This window comes from Stegodyphus dumicola, chromosome 7 (assembly GCF_044657685.1).
Source record: "Stegodyphus dumicola isolate Sdum_Otavi_A_Nest chromosome 7, ASM4465768v1".
In the NCBI taxonomy this organism is placed as follows: domain Eukaryota; kingdom Metazoa; phylum Arthropoda; class Arachnida; order Araneae; family Eresidae; genus Stegodyphus; species Stegodyphus dumicola.
Window position 1 is genome coordinate 203370095 of NC_140774.1, and position 20418 is coordinate 203390512.

The window sequence follows — 20418 nt, forward strand, 5'->3', positions numbered from 1 at the left end:
CGGAGAACCTCGAAAACGAATCCAAGATTCAAAGCACATTCAAAGCAAAAGATACTTTAGAAAAAGATTTGAACCCAAAAATTTCAGACCGGCGGTTTCCAAGTTACAAAGCAGCATTCGTTATCGAGCTATCTTTCCAGTCTACGGTAAACGACAATTCGGATATTTGCGCAATACTCAATTTGATTTTAAAACTGAGACACCGTTTATTAATTCCGGTTAAAATACAACGAATATTTAATGAAACCATTCTCCAAAATTCGTTCCACAATTTATTGACGATTTCCTATTTTACTGACAATGAGACTGAAGCATAGAAAAATTATACATTTTCAATCATTAATTTTTCATGTTATCAATGCAAAATATTTTATTATTTTCGGTATCTGAGAATTTTTAAAGAAATTACAGAATAAAATAATTTTCTCTCAATTAGATGCCATCAATACTGGTGTTATGACAGTTGTTACCATTACTTTATTTTATGATTATTATTTAATTTCAAAGAACAGTTAGTTGTATTGACAGTAAAATTCTAGTAATCGTTTATTTATAAATGCTATTAAAATGGCATTTAATTCTTTTATTAATGAGTTTTCCCGAAATAACTATTTACTTTCAATGCAAATACCCCATTTTAAATTTAGATTAACAGCGGTAATTTCTTTATGCAGGGGTTACTAGACGTCCGGAATAAGTCCATTTATTAACGGAGATTGAAAAATGTCCAGCATTTTTTAAAAAGACAACGATCGTATGTCTAATTAATAAGTTTCTCCTCCAAATATATCAGCTCTAGTATACAGGATATTTTCAACTGTGAAATCAACATATGATTTTTTTTTAAAAAAAAAACGTTGATCACACGTGTCAGTATTAAAAGAATTGTTTAACTTGAAAATGGATTTTAAGTATTCGTGTAGTAGTTTTACAAATGCTTAAAATCCAAAAAAGAGTTGGAAAATATAAACTATAGTAATGCTTTCACAAATGTAGTCTACTATTCAGTGCCTTGACTATGTCGTTGTGGGCCCACTAGCTGCCGAGCGGTAAAAGTCGCTGAACACTGGTAGTTCGGTCCGGTGAGCGGACTGGCTGCATGGGTGTAACGTGGATGCGCGAGCCAGTTTCCCTTAAAAAGACCTCCACGAGACATCCCTCCCTTTTCATGTATTGTCTTAACGCACGTAACAAGTAAAAATACGTTGTTGTCATTACTGCATACGTTTCTTTTATTCCTTCATACCAACTTTCATCTGTCGTATATGCTCTACACAGAGTCAAATTTTGGGAATCTGAATTTACGATCATATTCGATAGTATGTAGGTTACCACTCCGAACTCCCAAGATGTGTGTTGTGTTGTCTCTTATCTCAAATGTTCGCCAATAAAATAAAAAAAAGGCCCGCGAATTTCATCGTGGCAAGGAGAACAAGATCGCGCCAAACGTTGGCAACAGCACTATACTTATGACAGTACGACTTCTTTAGTTCCGCTTCCAATTCTGATAGCACCGCGTGAGGACGGTTCCGAGGATCTCCACCCCTCTTCCCCTGCCACAATCTCTCGAGAGGACTTTCGGCTTGTCATATAGTTACAGTGCCCCCATGCGACAAAGACACTAGGTGAATCTTCGGATTATGGTAACTTGGCGACCAACCCTGCTACAGCAACCTGCTAGTTTTTTTTTTTTTTTTTTTTTGGACGACCCCATTTTGTTTTCACGAAGTAAAGGTTTTTTTTTTTTTTTTTTTTTTTTTTCTTACAGCATTTTTTTCAACAATCTGCTAGCAGAATTACGCTTATTCTAGAACTTTTATGGAACAAAAGTGCTTAATCATGATGAAGATTAGGTGCAAAATTGGGAGAAAGTGTAGAATCGCCCACTGCTTGCCGCGTTTTTAAGAATTGCACATACACGGTATCCATGTTCACGTCGACCTATTTTCACTTGAAAAAACATCCCAGTATTGCACAAAAATGGCATTGCGCACACTCTTGACTTTATCTGTGTATATATCGACCTATTTTCACTTAAAAAGTCAAAGAAAATTGACAAAAATCCAATTCTTCTTACTCTTGTAAAAAGCGCCAAACAAATAAGTGGGCGATTCTGCACTTTAGCAGTGAAATTGTTTCTAAGTGCTTATTAGTTAAAATCCCGATTGGAATTTTCCGGAAAATGTCGCATTACATGTCTCATGATATCTCATTTCTCTGAGACAAAATAATCTGTGATTCGAAATGTACACTTCTCAGATTACTGCTAAAGTCCTAGCTAGTAACCTTTATCGCCTTACCAAAATGTGCCAAACTACCTGTTACCATATTCCAAAGAGTAGCCAGACACTATTACATATACAAACATCCATGCCTTCTCCGGGATTCGAACCCGGACCCTTAGGTATCGCAGTAGGCTCCCATAACCGTATGGGTGGCTTACCCCCAATGTTCAAAGATTAGTCGCTCACATTTTTGTATTTATCCTTTCCGTGTGTTTACAATAAGTTAAATATGCATGAAATTAAGATAAAGTATAATATCGCAAGACCTCTAAAGAAAATTTACAGGATTTACTAAATATTTTCGTGGAGTATTTCCAGACATTTTTATGTGTAAACAGAAAGCAATGCTACATGTGTGTGGAAGGGGTGGGGTTCTGTTCGTTGTCTTCAGACACCATTCTTTCCTTTCACTCAGCTGTTTTCGTTAGAACAAAAATACAGACGACAAACATATGCGTTAAGGAAAACTAGCAAATGTTAGGCTCGGAGTACTATTTATAGCACTGAAGGTAGATGCGAAAGACAAACTTCCTTCGGTTTAATTAGTCGTTCTTTTCAAATATACTGTTAAGCTGCTGTTACACAGAAAGTCTAGCCACACAAAGTCTAAAGTTGTAAGTGTAAATGGTTTGTTACTTAAAAAAAGGCATTAAAAGCTCCGTTTTTAAATCATTTATTAAAAAAATTTAAAAAGAAATACATTTTTCAATAAATCATTTAAAAATGCAACTTTTAACATTTCTTTAACCTCAGAACATAGTAAAAAGGTTTGGTTTGGTTTATTTATTTATGGCAAAGCCCACTAGGGCTACCTGCCTATGGGAAGGGATGCCTTCGTGGAGGACTCTCTAAGGGAAACTGGCTCGTATACACGTTACACATGAGGAAAACCACGAAAACGCCCATGCAGCCAGCCCGTTCGCGGGATTCGAACCTCAGACCGAACTACTACTCGACCGCGGAGAATTTAAGACTGTAAAAAAGATTTAAGACTGAAATCCATATTTATTAAATATTTTAAATAATCACACTTAAAAGATGTGAACATGAAGACATTCACACTATTAATTTCACACAAATAATTCAAACCCTGCTTCCATACCTACAAATAATCTTCATTAGAAAGCCGAAAGTGCCAGAATATTTGGAAAGCTGTCAGAAGTTACACACTATGTAAATTTTAATTAGAATATGCTGTGAATAAAAAATTTTAAAACAAAATTAAATCGTACAATTGTACATAAATTTAATTGTACAGCAAGCGCGTAAACCATTAAATTATTTTTAATATGCTATTACATGCTTAAACAATTTCTATAGAAATATTTTTAATTTCTGAATGAGTTCATTTATACTTAACTTCAAAATAAATATTATAAGAAAAATTAATATACCTGTTTATTAATATTAATACCTGTTTTTAAGTCCAGATACAGAGAATATAATTCATTATGAAAGCAGTACATAAACAATAAAGATTCAGTAATACAGTTTAAGGGTAAAAATGTACTCTACGATACTCCTTGCGAATCGTTTCTTTTTTAACGACAAGATCGGAGCAGGAAGGATCGGCGGCAATTTCAACATGGCCGCTACACAAAAGCAAAAACTAGGTGTCCAAACACACAACAAACTCGGTGTCCATGTACATAACGACCTATTTTCACTTAAAAAAATATCAGAAAATAGCGCAAACTAGGCATTGAGCCCTGCATTAACTTTGCCCCGTACATATCGATCTATTTTCACTTAAACAAAATCCGGAAGCTAAAACGAAGTTAAACTATCATGGTAACAAGACAAAATTCGCCGCTGTCTTAAAACAGAGACGAACAAATAACCAAAAATGCATATTTCCTATCATCAAAACATTAAACAACAAATCTTTTAAGAAAAATTAACACACAGAGACGAATAAATAAATGAAACGTCAATTTTTTAACATACCTTCTTTTCACGTGCATGCGTTTAGGCTTCCCACCACCATCTCCTCCATCCTCCAGGTAAGCAATTTAATTAAATATTTCGTCTCTTAGTCACCTCAGACATAATCAAACGATGGTACCCACACCAAAATAAAAGCAAGTTCAACATCCAAAACCATACCACGCACGTGCAAGCAAATACAACTGAAAAAAATAGTGATAACCAAAAATCCGAATCCGTACGAAAAGGTTACTATTACAAAAAAAGCGCAGCGGGTTTCCAGATTTCACGAACAACCAATACCGCTTGGCGATTATTTCAGACAAAAAACAAGGGGTACCTTACAGTAAAGATTAGCCAGTTTAAGTTGGTGTTGGTGTATTTAATTATGGCAAAGCACACGAGGGCTATCTGCCTAAGGGGAGGGATGCCTTCGTGGAGGACTTACTAAGAGAAACTGGCTCGTATACACGTTACACATGGGGAAAACCACGAAAACACCCATGCAGCCAGCCCGTTCGCGGGATTCGAACCTCGGACCGAACTACCAGTGTTCAGCGACTTTACCTCTCGGCCGTTGGTGGGCCCTAAATCAAGTATCGCTCACTTATTTGTTTGCCGCTTTTTACAAGGGTAAAAAACAATTGAATTTTTGTCAATTTATTTTACTTTTTAAGTGAAAATAGGTCGATGTATACATAGATAAAGTCAAGGGTGTGCGCAGTGCCATTTTTGTGCAATTCTAGGATTTTTTTTTTAAGTGAAAATAGGTCGATGTGGGCATGGATACCGAGTATGTGCAGTTCTTAAAAACGCGTCAAGCAGTGGGTGATTCTGCACTTTACCCAAAATTCTATTGCCGACTTTTTGTCATGGACAATTCCCAAATTGTTAAATCCATAGGATATCAAAAAAGGATTTAAAAATTAAACTAGTATGTCAATGGCGTCTTAAGAAGTATATGCGATATGCGACGGGGGACGTGGGCACCATCCCTTTACCATTGGGTTAATTGCTACAGCGCCACGTCCACTTTTATCTAGAGTTTGGCTATTAGAATAATGGGAGATTACATACATATTTGACATTGGTATTAAGGAGTGCACTACATACAATACTTATTGGTAATACATATAAATTATGAGTTAAGGTACAGTTGGCCTGTAGATATACATAACACAATGATATATTCGTGTATGGTATGATAGATTCACACTTAAGAAGTATAGAACTATATAAACTTACGCAATCTGAAATCAACGCGTACGCTATTTTTGGCGCACTGTTAAATGGGCGCGTTTGCTAGATTTGGTGCTTTTGCGCATACATTTTCGCTGCAATTTTTTTACGGCCCTCGAAACCGAATAGTACCGTTAAACCTTTGAAATTGCTACGATTTTTTTTTTTTTTTCCTTAATCAATACTCTGACACTTGCTTGGAAGTAATTCTTCGTGAAAGGTCTAACCCATCGTTCTTTTTAGCGATTTCATTACCGCTCGGAGTGCACCGGCGACAAGAAGTAGAAGACACACCTAAACAACCAAGCCTTGCGCGAGAATTGAATCCGCATTCAGATATCTGGAATAGCAATCAGCCCCTTTCATCAATATACCTTCCAGAGAGAACTTGCTGTGAAACTACGTGAATACTTTTTAATATTACCAAAAAGCATATTTGTAACTTGACATTTGAAAATATCAATTCTGTAAACATACGAGTGTTTACAGAATGGCAAAGTACTCAAGAGCCTAAGAGGAGGGATGCCTTCGTGGAGGACTTATACGGCTGGCTTCAAAGCTGTGCAAGTCCTCCACAAATACATAAACGTTACACATGGAAAAAACCACGAAACAGCCCATGCAGCCGGCCTGCTCGCGGGATTCGAACCTCGGATAGAACTACCAGTGTTCAGGGGTTTTTACCACTCGGTCGCTGATGGGTCCAAAATTAAGAAAAGAGAGCAACAGCATACATACCACACTCACGAAGCAAGAACATACTCCATAGAAACCAATTTCCTATATCAGTTTTATTCTTTTATTTATTTACAGATGTTATAGAGTTACATTTCTACGCTCAGTTTAAGACAGATTCAGATGGAGTTATGTTCGAAACTACCGGTAAAAATGAAAACATTGAAAACTGTAATTAACATGAAATTCCACTCTCGGCTAAGTAAAGAAATACCCAGTGATAGATTTATGAAGTAGAAAGCCCTTTTTCATTTGAACTTTTGCCTCCCGCCAAAACGCAAGGCATATCCCCCCCTTTTTTTTTTAATAATGAATGATTTGGGGGGTCCATGAAGTGCAGTGTTTTTTGCCATTACTATCAGAGTAACCCCATAAAATCCGTCTCGCGAAGATTCGATGTGACTCAAACTCGGTAGAAACTGGATGAGTCTCTATAGAAGACATGACTTCACACATTTCTAACAAATTTTAGCAAAATAAATAAATTATTATGATAATTTCAGACGTTAGCAGATTTACTTACTTGGCTCGGCCGTAATAAACTCTTATAGACACTTGGCTTCGAAAGGCAATGCGGCAAGTTAAAATCCTATACCGGGAAGAAATAACGAAAAAAGGAAATAATGATTAACGTATTTAAGTATTTGAGGACCGACTTTTAGCCAGTAACTTCAGCGGGTAAAATCTAGCCTCCTCCCCCCCCAAAAAAAATACAATACAATATTAATCACAAATCAACTGAAGCAAAAATCACAAGTAGAAAATTTAACATTGTTCTTTGCTTTAGGTAACTATGATGTCGCATTAAAATTTTAAATTAAGAGCAACATGAAATTTTGGTGTGGTGTGGTGTATTTAATTATGGCAAAGCACACGAGGGCTATCTGCCTAAAGGGAGGGATGCCTTTCGTGGAGGACTTTCTAAGGGAAACTGGCTCGTATACACGTTACGCATGGGGAAAACCACGAAAACGCCCATGCAGCCAGCCCGTTCGCGGGATTCGAACCTCAGACCGAACTACCAGTGTTCAGCGTCTTTACCGCTCGGCCGCTGGTGGGCCATGAAATTTTGGAGTTACTTGGAAGTTCATTGCAATGAAACAACGCCCCCTCCCTCCCCCCAAAATAGATTTTTTAAACAGAGAAAGCAGAAATCTTGCAAAGCCTCAAAAGCTTTTTAATGTTTTCTTCACGTTATCGAACAGAATTCCACATTCATTTGACAGAATACATCGTAAATGAGTTTAAAACACTGAATTAATTTTAAAGTAGATAACTTTATCTAATTGGCTTTAATATAAAGGATTATAAATCGATAAATCGTCCGTAATTAGCAAAATACAGTTTACAGACAATACGGTGGGCAATATTTAATTATGGCACTCGTCTAAATATATGTTTGCATATTATGAATCGGACACACCTCACCGAATTCAAACACATTACATTTTCAAACTTCGCGTTCCTTAAAACGGAATATAAACAAAACACACCTTGAAAAACACGTATTAAAAAAAAACTTACCCTTTCGAAATGTGAACTAACCGGAAAAAAATAGTTGCGAGGAATGTTAAAATATTTGCACTGACAGAAACACAGGTGCAAATCGAGCGCGACACTCCTACGTCGTGACGTAAAAATTTTTACACGTGAGTTTCCGGTGCACGCGATTGGAGAAAACTTTTCAAGCTACTCTTTGCGGGGGCGGCGGACCGGAAGGGCAGATACGTTACACCGTTTTTTGCGTTGATGAAACGTTATCGCAATTAGGCTTCCTACGATGTCTCGCCGAAATGAGTGACGTAATTTTCGGTCTTGTCAATTCATTTCATTCTAACCTCGATTCATTTACACTTCAGAAAAATTACTGTTGCCACTTGCAGATTAGTAAACTTCGAATTTGTCTTTTGAAGTCTGTAATCGCATGTTTTTTACGCTAATGAATATGGCAGGGTAAGGACTTTGCACATAAGTTTCAGTATCATAAACTAAATAAAATCTTATCTAATTTTAAAAATAAATCCATTTACTTTTGAAATTATTGTCAAAACTTTTAAAATAATTTAAATAAAATAAGAATTGTAGGAATGATTGAAGTTTCTTATTCGTTTTGTATTAGACATTATTCATTTCTTGAGAATTCTTAATAAATTCAGGTTACAAATTTGAAGACAAAAGCTGCTATTGCCATCTATCTTCTGTTTTAGGAACTACTATTATGTTAAGACAGAAATAGAATTATTGCCACTGAAATAGTATCTACAGAATGACATGGTACTGCAATAGCATATGAAATCTCACAAAAATGCCTGGCTTTAGCGAATTTTATCGTATTTTTGTACTGCATTTTTTTAAAATAAGAAATAAAATCAGCATTTTTATTAGTAAGAAAATAAGTCATTTTCCGACGTTTTTGGAGTCTTTTGAAGTAATCTCAAAATTACCTCTAAGAAACTTCAAGAGCTATGGACGTGTCTGGTCTAAAATTGTATGTCATACAAATTTTTAAATGTTATTTCTAAACTTGAAAATATTTATATAAAGCAGCCCGAACATTCGCCAGTAATTTCTCCAAGACTATGTTTACCAGACTGTTCGAGATTTACTGTGCCTTTGTCCGGAATAAAAAAATGTCCAAGATTTTTCAACGAGACTAATTTCAGGTTAATCAGTTAATCAGTTTCGCCGTTAAATACGTCAGTTACAAAAAAAAAAAAAAAAAAAAAAGTGTTTTCAACTATATACAACATCTGGTATCCAGAAAGAAGTTGATTGCAAATGTCAACGTTAAAGTGATAATTAAGCTTGTAAGTTAATTCCAAAGATTCATGTAGTGATTTTTATAAGCATATAAAATCCAACCAAAACTTTGTAAGAAAAATATTACTAATGAAATAAATGCAAGAGTGGAACGAAAAGAAGAATCATCCACATAAGTCGAAATTCTGCAAGAAAGTATAGTCTACTTTTCAATATCTTGAATATTTTTTTGTTGGTGCTGCATATTTTATTTGCCAACTTTTATTTATCATACAGACTTAGCTCACAGGCTTTCTAATCACTGAAATGAATATTTCATAAGCGTTCTGGGCACAGGCATCCATAGAAAATTTTCGGGAGAGAATTGGGCACAAAAATTCGTATCAATAAATAATTTAATTTATATTAAAAAAAATAATTGGCGACCTCAAAATTAACATTTCTAGATTTTGTGCTCTCCCCCTAAATTCATCTCATTTATATCCTCGTTAAAAATCATACCATTTATATCCTCGTTAAAAAAAATTGCTGTAAATGGCAAAATATATTTTCTAATTTGCGAATTGGTTTTTACAAATCACAAAGAATTCTTTTTAATCCTACTAATTAATTTATTACAAATTAATTTAATTTGCAACCAAAAATGAACTATCTGGAAAGCAGGAAAAAAATGAGTCATATGGCGGTACGGAACTAATATAACAGTCGAATAACAGTTAGGTGCGAAATAAAATTTCAGAGGAAATATGGCATCACTAAACCATTTTTGCGTTTCTGCTGCTAACTAAGAAAGTGTTTGGCATTAGCAAAATTGATAAAATGATTTCCCTTGACATTACTAACCCTTCTTTCTCTTTATAGATTTTTGTCTTGCGGAACAACTACTTCACCCCATTCGTTGCATACACAGGAGCCTGGGCAAAAATATTTGCTTCTGAAGTAGAAAGGCTGTATTTGATCAACAAAGAGTCGACACGTCTCCCTGTATCTACTCGTCGATTACAAATTCTCATAGCAATCATTGGATCCCGAACAATGCTAGGAACTATTGAGCAGTATGGTTTTCCGCAACTAAAGGGCTACAAACAGGGCGGCCACGTGAGGTTAGCAAAATTGTTCACCGCACAAGGGCGCCTGGGCCAGAGGGTGCCAAAATTTATTCTTATCACAAGAAATAAAACACAATGCTGGATTTTTCCTCTTAGATATGCGTACAATATCACAATATCATACACTATCCCGCTGTAGTTACATTTTAAACTACTAAAACATCAAATAAAACGCAAATAAACGCATTCAGAGAAAGCTAATCCGATCTCACTGCAAATTCCCTACAATCAACAAAACAGTTACGTAAACAACTGAACTGAGATATTTCTCTCCGGCATTTTAAAACTTTTTAATCGTGCACCAGAAGGTTCTGGCAATTTCCGTTTTCTCGCGACTTCTGTAAAGCAAAAGATTAGAATTGCGCACACAGTTAACACAGTAGTCAATTACATTTATTCAGATTAAATATACTCGTAAATTACCAGATATCTATTATTAAATGCGCATGCTCCAGTGTTTTTACTTTTTCGGCGTAGCTTCTCTTAAAACGCGTTGTGCGCTGCATTACACGGGAAAATAAAACGATTTTAATTACAATTCTACTAAAAATTGGTAACCAAATACAAAATCCCGAACAATATATTCGTTATTATCTCCAGATCTAGGTGTCATAAATTTTATTCATCTGTGCTCTTATGTTAAAAAAAATTGAATATAATAAAAATAACCTTAAGAACACTCTTCTCCTCTTCTCCACAGAAAGATGGATATTTATCATTTAAATGTTACAATATTATATTTACAACTGCAACATTACTATTTACAATTATGGAATGGCGGGCGGCACGTGGCAAAATGGCTGGTCTCGAATGGCACGTAGGCCCAAAGCAAAATTATTTTTTCTGCCCACGAATATATACTGTTTCGTCCTACTGCTCATTCCTCCTGCACCACCTGCTGCTTCTCCTGCAGCTCCTCTTTCTGCTCCTCCTCGTGCTGCTCCTCCTCCTACTGGTCCTCCTCGTGCTGTTCCTCATCTTGCTGCTCCTCCTCGTGCTGCTGTTCCTCTTGTTGCTCCTCCTCCTGCAGCTCCTCCTCATGTTTCTCCTCGTGCTGCTCCTCCTCTTCCTGCTAAACCTGCTTCTCCTCCTCGTGCTGCTCCTCCTCGTGCTGCTCCTCCTCCTGCTGCTCCTCCTCGTGCTACTCCTCTTTCTGCTGCTCCTCCTCGTGCTTCTCCTCCTCCTGCTGCTCCTCTTATTGCTTCTCCTTCTGCTATTCCTCATGCTGCTGCTTCTCTTGCTCTGCTCCTCCCTCCTGCTTCACATGCTGCTCCTCCTCTTGCTCTGCTAATCATGCTGCTCCTCCTCTTGCTCTGCTAATCATGCTGCTCCTCCTCGTGATGCTCTTCTTTCTGCTGCTCCTCCTCTTGCTCCTCCTCCTGGTGCACCTTTTCCTGCTACTCCTCGTGCTGCTCCTCTTCCTGCTGCTCTTCCTCTTGCTGCTCCTCCTCGTACTGCTGCACCTCATGCTGCTCCTCTTCTTGCTGCTCCACCTGCTGCTCCTTCTCGTGCTGCTCCTCCTCCTGGTACTCCTCTTCCTGCTCTACCTCTTGCTGCTCCTCTTCCTGCTGCTCCTCCTGGTACTGCTCCCCCTCCTGCTGCTCCTACTCTTGCTCTGCTTCTCCTCATGCTGCTCCACCTTCCTGCAACAGGAGGAGCAGGAGGTGGAGCAGCAGGAGGAGCAGCAAGAAGAGGAGCAGGAAGAGGAGCACCAGGAGGAGGAGCACGAGGAGGAGCAGCAAGATGAGAAGCAGCACGAGGAGGACCAGCAGGAGGAGGAGCAGCACGAGGAGGAGCAACAGGAGGAGCAGAAAGAGGAGCTGCTGGAAGAGCAGCAGGTGGAGCAGTAGGACGAAACATATATTCGTGGGCAGAAATAATTTTGATTCAAGGCCCACGTGCCATTCGAGACCAGCCATTTTGCCACGTGCCGCCCGCCATTCCATAATTGTAAATAGTAATGTGGCAGTTGCAAATATAATATTGTAACATTTAAATGATAAATATCGCATCTTTCTTTGGAGAAGAGAAGAAGAGTGTTCTTAAGGTTATTTTTATTATATTCAATTTTTTTAACTTGAAATTTATGAGACAATATTCTTCTGGTAGCAATTGATGAAAATATTTCCCCCTTGTAACAACAACACAATGGCCTGCTAGGTTAACTGCTGTTTTCGAAACAAAACAAACTGCTGTTTGAAATCTGTATCATGACTGGTAATATAAAAGCAACTATTGAAGATTCACCGAAATACAATCGCGGTTTAGTCCATTGACGGTTATCACGACTGCAGTTAAAATTGCAGGAAAGGAGAATAAAATGTGTTATAATTAAGAAAAACTGATAGTTAATATATTTGTAGACAACTTTATGTGACTATGTAAAATAACACAACACTCAAAACAAGTATGTACTATTATAAAAAAGGAAAAAGTCTGAAAGGAATTTAAACTTCGTGTAAGAGAGGTTTTTTTTTTTTTTTTTTTTTCTGTTGCCGCTGAGCTTGCGGTTTATCTGCGTGCTCTTGGACGCACACCTCCTGACGCAATTAATTTTACCTTTTATCGCCATAATTAGTTTATTGTTATGTAAGAAAAGAAATGCAAAACCTCTCACTTGTTTCACCAGATAGGTCATGAGGCTTGCAGAAGTAAGGAAATACCTCAGCAATACATAAGAGCTATAATACAGATGAATAAGACAACACAATAATATATGACACCTAGATCTGGAGCGAATAACGAATATATTGTTGCGGATTTACTCTAAAAAGGAATTTTTCACTGTCAAAGAGCTATTTGTCATTATTTCATATTGATTTTTATATTTTATTTCGATTATTTCTTATTGATTGCTATTTGTTATTATTTCATAATCTTTAGTCTGAAGACTAAAGATTATGAAATAGGCCCGTTTTTTTAGTAACAGCATAAGTCTGAAGACAATTAGCTTTTTACATTATATACAGCTTTGTAATTACAGTATGTACAAATCCTTCAACTGATAGTCATCCAACTTATACCGCCTTCTCAGGTTTAGGAACAAATTATCATACTCCTATCAGTTAAATGATTCAGAGTGAGTATTGAACGCCTGTTCTTTTAAGGCAATGGTTAATAAATTGATTAGGTATCAGATTATTTTTGAGAATTTTAATAAGGAGCAAAATTTCGCGTTGTAGATCTATCGCATCTGTGCAGATATTTTTAGAAAATTATTTTCGATGACGGATGACGTAGATCAATGGTCTTCAACCCTTGTCAGCTCATAGAATCCTTAAAAATATAAGGGTTTTTACAAAAAACTCCATTCCAACCTTAGAAAAATGTATCAAAATAACATTTAAAGTACACTGGTGTGCAAAAATTAAGGACGAGACAATTTTTTTAATATAACTTTGTACAAAAGCTTTCCAAATCAACACATTTAATACCGTAAGATCCCCAATACATGAGGACATGAGTAATGTAAACAACACTTACTAAAAGAGAAATCAGAGGGATAAAAAGAAGCTTTATTGAAAAAGTAGCATGGCGCGCAATGCGACTGAAGGCCGAAACATCCCTGTCATGGGTGTCCAGCAAGAAACATCCGGTCTTTAATAGGGGATATGATCTCCCCTGACTGCTAGGCAGGTTTCACAGCATCTGCCCATGCTGAGAATGAGGGTGTCAATGAGTTGTTGAGGCATTGCTGCCCATTCGTCTTGCAGCGCCAATCGAAGCTCCGGAATCGTTACTGGTGGTAAGGTACGAGCTGCCAAGCGTCTGCCTAGAAAATCCCGTACATGCTCGATGGGATTGAGATCCGGAGATCGTGCCGGCCAATCCATACGTTCAATATCCTCACTCTCTAAGAGCTGTTCGGCAGCTACTGTGCGATGACATGGTGCATTGTCGTCCATGAAAGGGAACTGCGGACCCATAGCGCCTCTAAAAAGACGCACATATGGAAGAAGAATCTCGTTACAATAACGGGTCCCGTTGACTGAACCTGCGTCGAAGATGTGAAGGTCTGTACGACTACCAAACATGATGCCTCCCTAAACGAGAACACCGCCACCTCCATGCCTGTCCCTTTCAATGATGTTCGAGGGATGATTGCGGCTTCCCCGCTCTCTCCAGATGAGTATGCGATGAGAATCGCTACTCAGACTGAATCTGCTCTCATCTGTAAAGAGTACTCGTCCCCATTCATTGTCTCTCCAATTCCGGTGTTCCCGGCACCACAGAGAACGCCTTCTCCGATGGGCAGGCGTTAGAGGTACACACTGTAAAGGGCGTCGTGCAAACAGACCACCACCGTGCAGTCTTCTGGCCACGGTAAAACGCGATATCGGTCGTTCAGTCGGTGGTCAGTGGTCAGTGTCCAGTGTCTAGCGATTTCTCCCGCTGTCTGCCGCCTGTTTCTCGTGGACGACCACTACTAAACCCCCGGATAGCTGTTCCTGTAGTTTGAAATTGTCTCCAAAGTCGTGAAACGATGCTGTGAGCAATTCCGAACTCTGCAGCCACACTTGTCACACTGCGGCCTTCCTCCAACTTCCCACTGATTCGACCTCGGGTAAAAGCATCCAGATGTCGTCTAACAGATTGATTATTCGCCATTTCTCACTGAGGCAGCAACTCGGTGTGATTTTAACTGCTATACGGCGTGCAATCTCTTTGCCAGAAATACTGATCTTACACCGACAACATGCTTTATACTACTCAGACACTCCCCCATTACGTCTACCTGCATATCTGCGCATGTGCTACCGTACATCACCTTACTTAATCTCCTGATTGGTCTTTCTGTCCGCTCTGCCTCTTCGTTCAGCTGATATGCTAATTTTTCGACTTCGTCCTTAATTTTTGCACACCAGTGTAGATCAATACGCATAGGTACTTCATGTAAAGAAAATTTTTAAAAATAATTATTGTAATTTTAACTAACATAAAACGAATATAATTTACTCATTAATAGCATTAATGTTTTCTTCAGAGTTCATCTAGCCTTGCCTTGCCTTATATTTAGTAACAGGAGTGTGGTTGCGTTTTTATTCACACAAACTGGCGAAATATAGCTCTGTTTATATTATCTGAAATCGAATTCCTATTCTGCATTTAATTTGTTTCTTTCTCTTTTTTTTTTTTTTTTTTTTTTTTTTGTTGTTGTTGTTGTTGTTGTTGTTGTTGTTGTTGTTACATACGTTCAGAAAGATTTTTCACTTAAATACGTTGTTCTGAATGGAATTAAAGTGTGTATATCTGTGTGAGAAACTTCCAGATATTCTACAGGGACCTAGAACTAAAAAGTGAACTATTCTTACAATTATTGCTTAAATATAGATTTTTAAAGTCGAATCTATTGATATGTAGATAAGTTTTTCCTTTTCTCCACCAGTAAACTGGAGAACGAAGTTTTTCAAAACTTAAAATTATAAAAAACTACATGCGATGTACCATGGCGCAGGACAGATTATCGGACTTGTCAGTTATATCCATAGAGAGCGAAATTTTAGATAAATTAAATATAAAGGAATTGCTACGCGCGTCTGTAGCTGCTAAAACTAGAAGAATCAATATTTTAACATATTTTCTAATTTTTATATTTTACTTAAAAAATGTTTTATCATTGTTCTGTTTTTAAAATTTATGAAATAATAAAAAACATTAAGACCACGTGTTTTAATATTATAATTTTAAAGCTTTTCAGTTCGAAAGTCAAATTTTGAATATTATAAAAGAGTATTTCACATATAATTTGCAGCACATATAATCCAACAAAAGGGCGCCAAATTTCAATTTGAACAAGGGCGCCTAATACCCACGCAGCGGCCCTGGCTACAAATTCAGAAACGTACATGAGCCATACTCGACTTCGAACCTAAAAAACAACGAACAAACGCGATTTCCGAATCAAAAGTGGTCATTTCAATTTCCTTTATGTTGCGTCGAGGTGTCAACACTTTCCTGCAATACACGCATTCAAAGTGCTGATCATTTGCGTTATCCTAGGCTAGCGTGTTCTTTCACACTGATGTCACGATTGTTGTCCACGTGTGTAACAATTTTAATGCCATTATGTATTTAGGCATAATAGTCTTTAAAAAAGTTAGTTGGCTTGTATTCAGTAATATGCTTTGCTACTTTTGTTTAACCTTAAAATAAAACTATTAATAATTTCTGTGAATAACTCATTAATATTTGAAAATTGTTTATAAAATTAATATTTTTATGTATGGATTTGTGTGATTAAGCCGTATAAATTACGCATAAAATTTTCATGGTTGAAATATAATTTTATGAATCGCCTTCGTATTTCTTCTCGTTAAATCTGTAATTTTAGGCATATGGTCTTAGTGCATTTTGTCGTAATCTAATAAATCAGAAGAAATCGAAATTTATAACTTCAAAAGCAAGAGCTAATGAAAATTTTATTCTTAATAAATCACACGAAAAAGCCACAACGTGTTAAGAGGTGTTGGAACCCCAAAATCTTCAAAACATTGTGATTTCGGATTTTTTCATTTTCAAACTCTCTACACTTTTATCTTTCTAAAAATACCATTCTTTAATCTCTATGAAAGTTAGAACTGTAAAAAAAAAATCTAGTTTCAATTTGTCATCTACTGCTTTGATCAGTGAGGATTTTTACATAAAAACGCGTTTTTCTCCAAACGTGATTTTTTAATACTCGATACTTTTCTCAGGAACTACTGCTCACAGGTATCTAAACTTTTTATGGCTTATTTATTAGGTTCTCTAATATTTAATAAAATGAGCTTTTTGTAATAAACTTAGGAAAAAAATTAACAATTTTTTTGTGTGAGAAAAGTGCTAAACCCCTATACAACAAATATTCCCGTTTCCTAACAAAATATTCTGTAATTTACTCTAAAATTCAAAATCTTCAAAAACTTATTTCAGTATAATCAGATAGGTATACTTTAATTATAGAAAAAATTTCAAACTTGTATCTACAGCAGATTTTGAGAAAAGGTACATCGAAAATGGCCAATTTAACATTGTCGGTATAGGGGTTTCTGATACCCCTTAAATGAGGTGAAGGTTTGAAAACCTCATGTGTTTAGGATCCCGTTCCTTTAAACAGTTCCACACTAGGCGCTTTCGAAGCAAAACTTAGTATTAATCAGGTATTTACATATTTGTCTATAGGTAATAGAAGACAAAAAAAGAAGCTAATATTAATTTTGGCTTAAGAGTTAGTTACCAACATTTTTTCAAACAGATTGCAATTTTTAAAGTCATCCAAGTTTTACGATATTTTATATTCTATCCTTATTTCAACATTTGAGTCTCGCGTTTCCTTTGCTGTATATTTCTAACTAAATTCGTTCGTTTTCTAAATCGTAAAATTCATCAGCTTTCAGCACAAAAGAATTTTCGCCAAACACAAGATGGTGAACGAAGATTTCCTTTGATTTATGACGTCGCAACTTTAAGTTATAGTTTACTTCCTTAAATTTGTGTGTTGGTTAGGATATGTAAGAGGCTATTGACTTGAGTCTGGGTATTTAGTTATTCAAGTAGCGTCTGGATGTTTTGTCAAAGAGATAGTTCTCAACTTAAACTCGTATGAAACCGCTCCGACCGGAGCCTCGGGCACAATCCGACCTCCGAACTTTCTTTTTTAGAGGTCATCTTCACTTTCTTCGAAGAGCGTTGGCCATATTAAACAAAAATTCGAAACGAGACGCTTCAGGAAACCCAACCGAGGGAGGAGATGAAGAAGTTGCTTGAAACTGGAACCACCCAATCGTAGATAAGTTTAAAGAAAAACCAGCCACCCATTTAATACAGAAAGAATTTCAGTGGCTTCACCACTCTGAAATTAGAAATTAAACGATTACGTGTCTTGGATTTCTGATAAAGTTTGTGTCGCAAAAGCAACTTCATCTTCCACTTGATAACAGCAATACCTCCATTCGCCTAAACTTCGGAGCTTTCGATTTCGAAGTAAGAAATTTGGTTTTCATTTGATTATCAGTTTCTTAAAAATTTCCCGAAAACATTTCACGTAAGTTCCTGTATATTGATGCCGCAAAGGTATCTTTATGTATGTTATAAATTCCTTTTGATTAAGTATTTCATCATTTATCAACATTTGAAGTTTTAGTGTGAACAGGATTACTGCCTGTTCACAATGAAAACGTGATTACCTCTCACGTCTATTTGTTATAAATTCGTATATAAAACGTATATAAATATAATATAATATTCGTATATAAAACGTATAAAACGTATTCGTATATAAAACGTATATTTGTTATAAATTCCTTTTGATTAAGTATTTCATCATTTATCAACATTTGAAGTTTTAGTGTGAACAGGATTACTGCCTGTTCACAATAAAAACGTGATTACCTCTCACGTCTATTTGGCTTCAGGCTTTAAAATCATTCTGTAATTCTTCATAATTTCTCTCATTTTTCTCTCACTAAAAAGGATAGTCAGTCATAAAAAAAGGAATCTCTAAAAAAATGCTATATTTAGGGCTACTAAACTACTATAACCGTGATTATGGCAGTAATTTAGTTTCGTAAAACTTAGACTTAAATATTAAACATAAACAATGTAATTTTGCAATATTAATCAATAATATTAATACGATGAGAAGTTTCTCGATGACAGACATTTGCTAGATGGGATTGTACAATTTTTTTTTTTAGTCCAAAGGGGCTTTGTCCCTGAAGTACTATTGTTTTCGTTTTGCAATTTTGCATTGGTTCACTATAAATGTCCGTTTCACTTTTCAAACTGTTGCCAACAAATGTTGGATTCCTGCATTATATTTGAAGAAATTAAATAATGAAAAATCTGCATAAATGTATGCATATATCATGATGAAACAACGGTACACGGAGCCATTGAATTTTGAATGACGTAATCCTACTGCGAATATGAGCAACTGGAAGTCCTGATTTGAAATTTGGAATTTGTTTTATTATCAGTTTCCCATTTTGTAAAACTTGAATGAATTTTTGAGTAACAAACTCAAGGATTTCAAAGCGAGCCATGGTAACGTTGCACAGAAAAAACATTTTTATCTCCAGCGCGCGAGACTCTGTATCGAAAATTCTAAAAATATGCTCAATTTAAAACTATTTTGCGATATTGCTCTTGAACTGAATTTTATGGTTTAAGTGCAAAGAAAGGATATTTAATAAATAAAGGTAACAGACAAAATATTTAAAAAAACGCCCCTTTGGACTTAATTTAAAATCTGAAACCTTTCAGAGGGAGTTAGCCGAGAAGGGCTATTAATTTCGTTTCGACATTTTGCTTTGCTTCACTATGAATGTCGGTTCACTTTCCAAATTGTTGCCGCCAAATATTAGAGCCCATACTCGCCCTGTATAAATTAAACAATGAAGAATTTGCATAAATGTACGTATGTTTCTCGCATAGTGATAAAACAACGGTACCTAGAGCCATCGAATTTTGAATAACGGAATCCTCCACCGAATAGGGCATCTGGAAGCCCGAATTTGGAATTTGTTTTATCGATTTCATATTTTGTAAAACTTTAACATTTTACAAATTATGAATTTTTGATTAACAGACTCAACGATTTCAAAGCGAGCAATAGCCACACTGTACGGAGAAAAAAAAAATTATCTCCATTCTAACTCTGTATCTAACTCTGCGAATTTTGGATAAATTAAATATAAAGGAATTGATACGCGCGTTTGTAGCTGCTAAAGCTAGGAGAATCAATATTTGAATATATTTTCTATTTTTTTATTTTACTTAAAAAATATTTTATCATTGTTTTGTTTTTAAAATTTATGAAATAGTAAAAAACAATAATGTGTATTAATAATATTATAATTTTAAAGCTTTTCAGTTCGAAAGTCAAATTTTGAATATTATAAAAGAGTATTTCACATATAATTTGCAACACTTTATATGAGTGCAACAGAACGCTAACTTTGCGAAACTCTATATCGGAAAAGATATACTCATTTTAAAATTATTTTGCGATACTGCTGTGGAACTGAATTTTATGGTTTAAGTACGAAGAACGTGATATTTAAATAAATAAAGCTAACACACAAAACGTTAAAAAAAAAACGCCCCTTTGGGCATAATGTAAAATCTGAAAGCTTTAGGATTTTATTATTTAATTTTTTTTTTTTTTGTTTGTTTCGCTCTGAAAGATAATTAGTTGTCTTTAACTAAATAATAAGCTCCAACGATTCAACACTACACTACCTTTATCAGAGATACGTAATTTTCGTATTTACGGAATAGATGCAAACAAAGGGAAACTTTGTTGATATTAGCTATTAAACGCGAAACATTGCTTATAAAATTGTTCAACGGAAATTGGGTCTCGATTCGAAGCTGCCGCTTAT

The 20418-nt window shown here is 36.0% G+C and overlaps 1 protein-coding gene and 1 long non-coding RNA gene across 6 annotated transcripts in view; one reads left to right on the forward strand and one right to left on the reverse strand.

The window, feature by feature from the left end:
- Positions 1–20418, reverse strand: part of LOC146996609 (uncharacterized) — a 135763-nt gene that overhangs the window by 103717 nt on the left and 11628 nt on the right. Inside the window, exon 1 of one of the 5 annotated variants that reach the window (XR_015042321.1) lies at positions 7710–8053. The exons of 1 other annotated variant lie outside the window; for it this stretch is intronic. This is a non-coding gene — a long non-coding RNA (uncharacterized LOC146996609). Of the gene's footprint in view, positions 1–4232; positions 4630–7709; positions 8063–20418 lie in introns of those variants that run through there. 3 more of the 5 variants (XR_015042322.1, XR_015042320.1, XR_015042323.1) reach the window with 3 other exon arrangements.
- The window catches only part of LOC118198985 (carboxypeptidase B-like), a 74225-nt gene continuing 71557 nt past the window's right edge, over positions 17751–20418 (forward strand). Inside the window, exon 1 of the mRNA XM_035370763.2 lies at positions 17751–18016. The gene's annotated coding sequence lies outside the window, so the exon portion shown is untranslated. The remainder of the gene's footprint in view (positions 18017–20418) is intronic.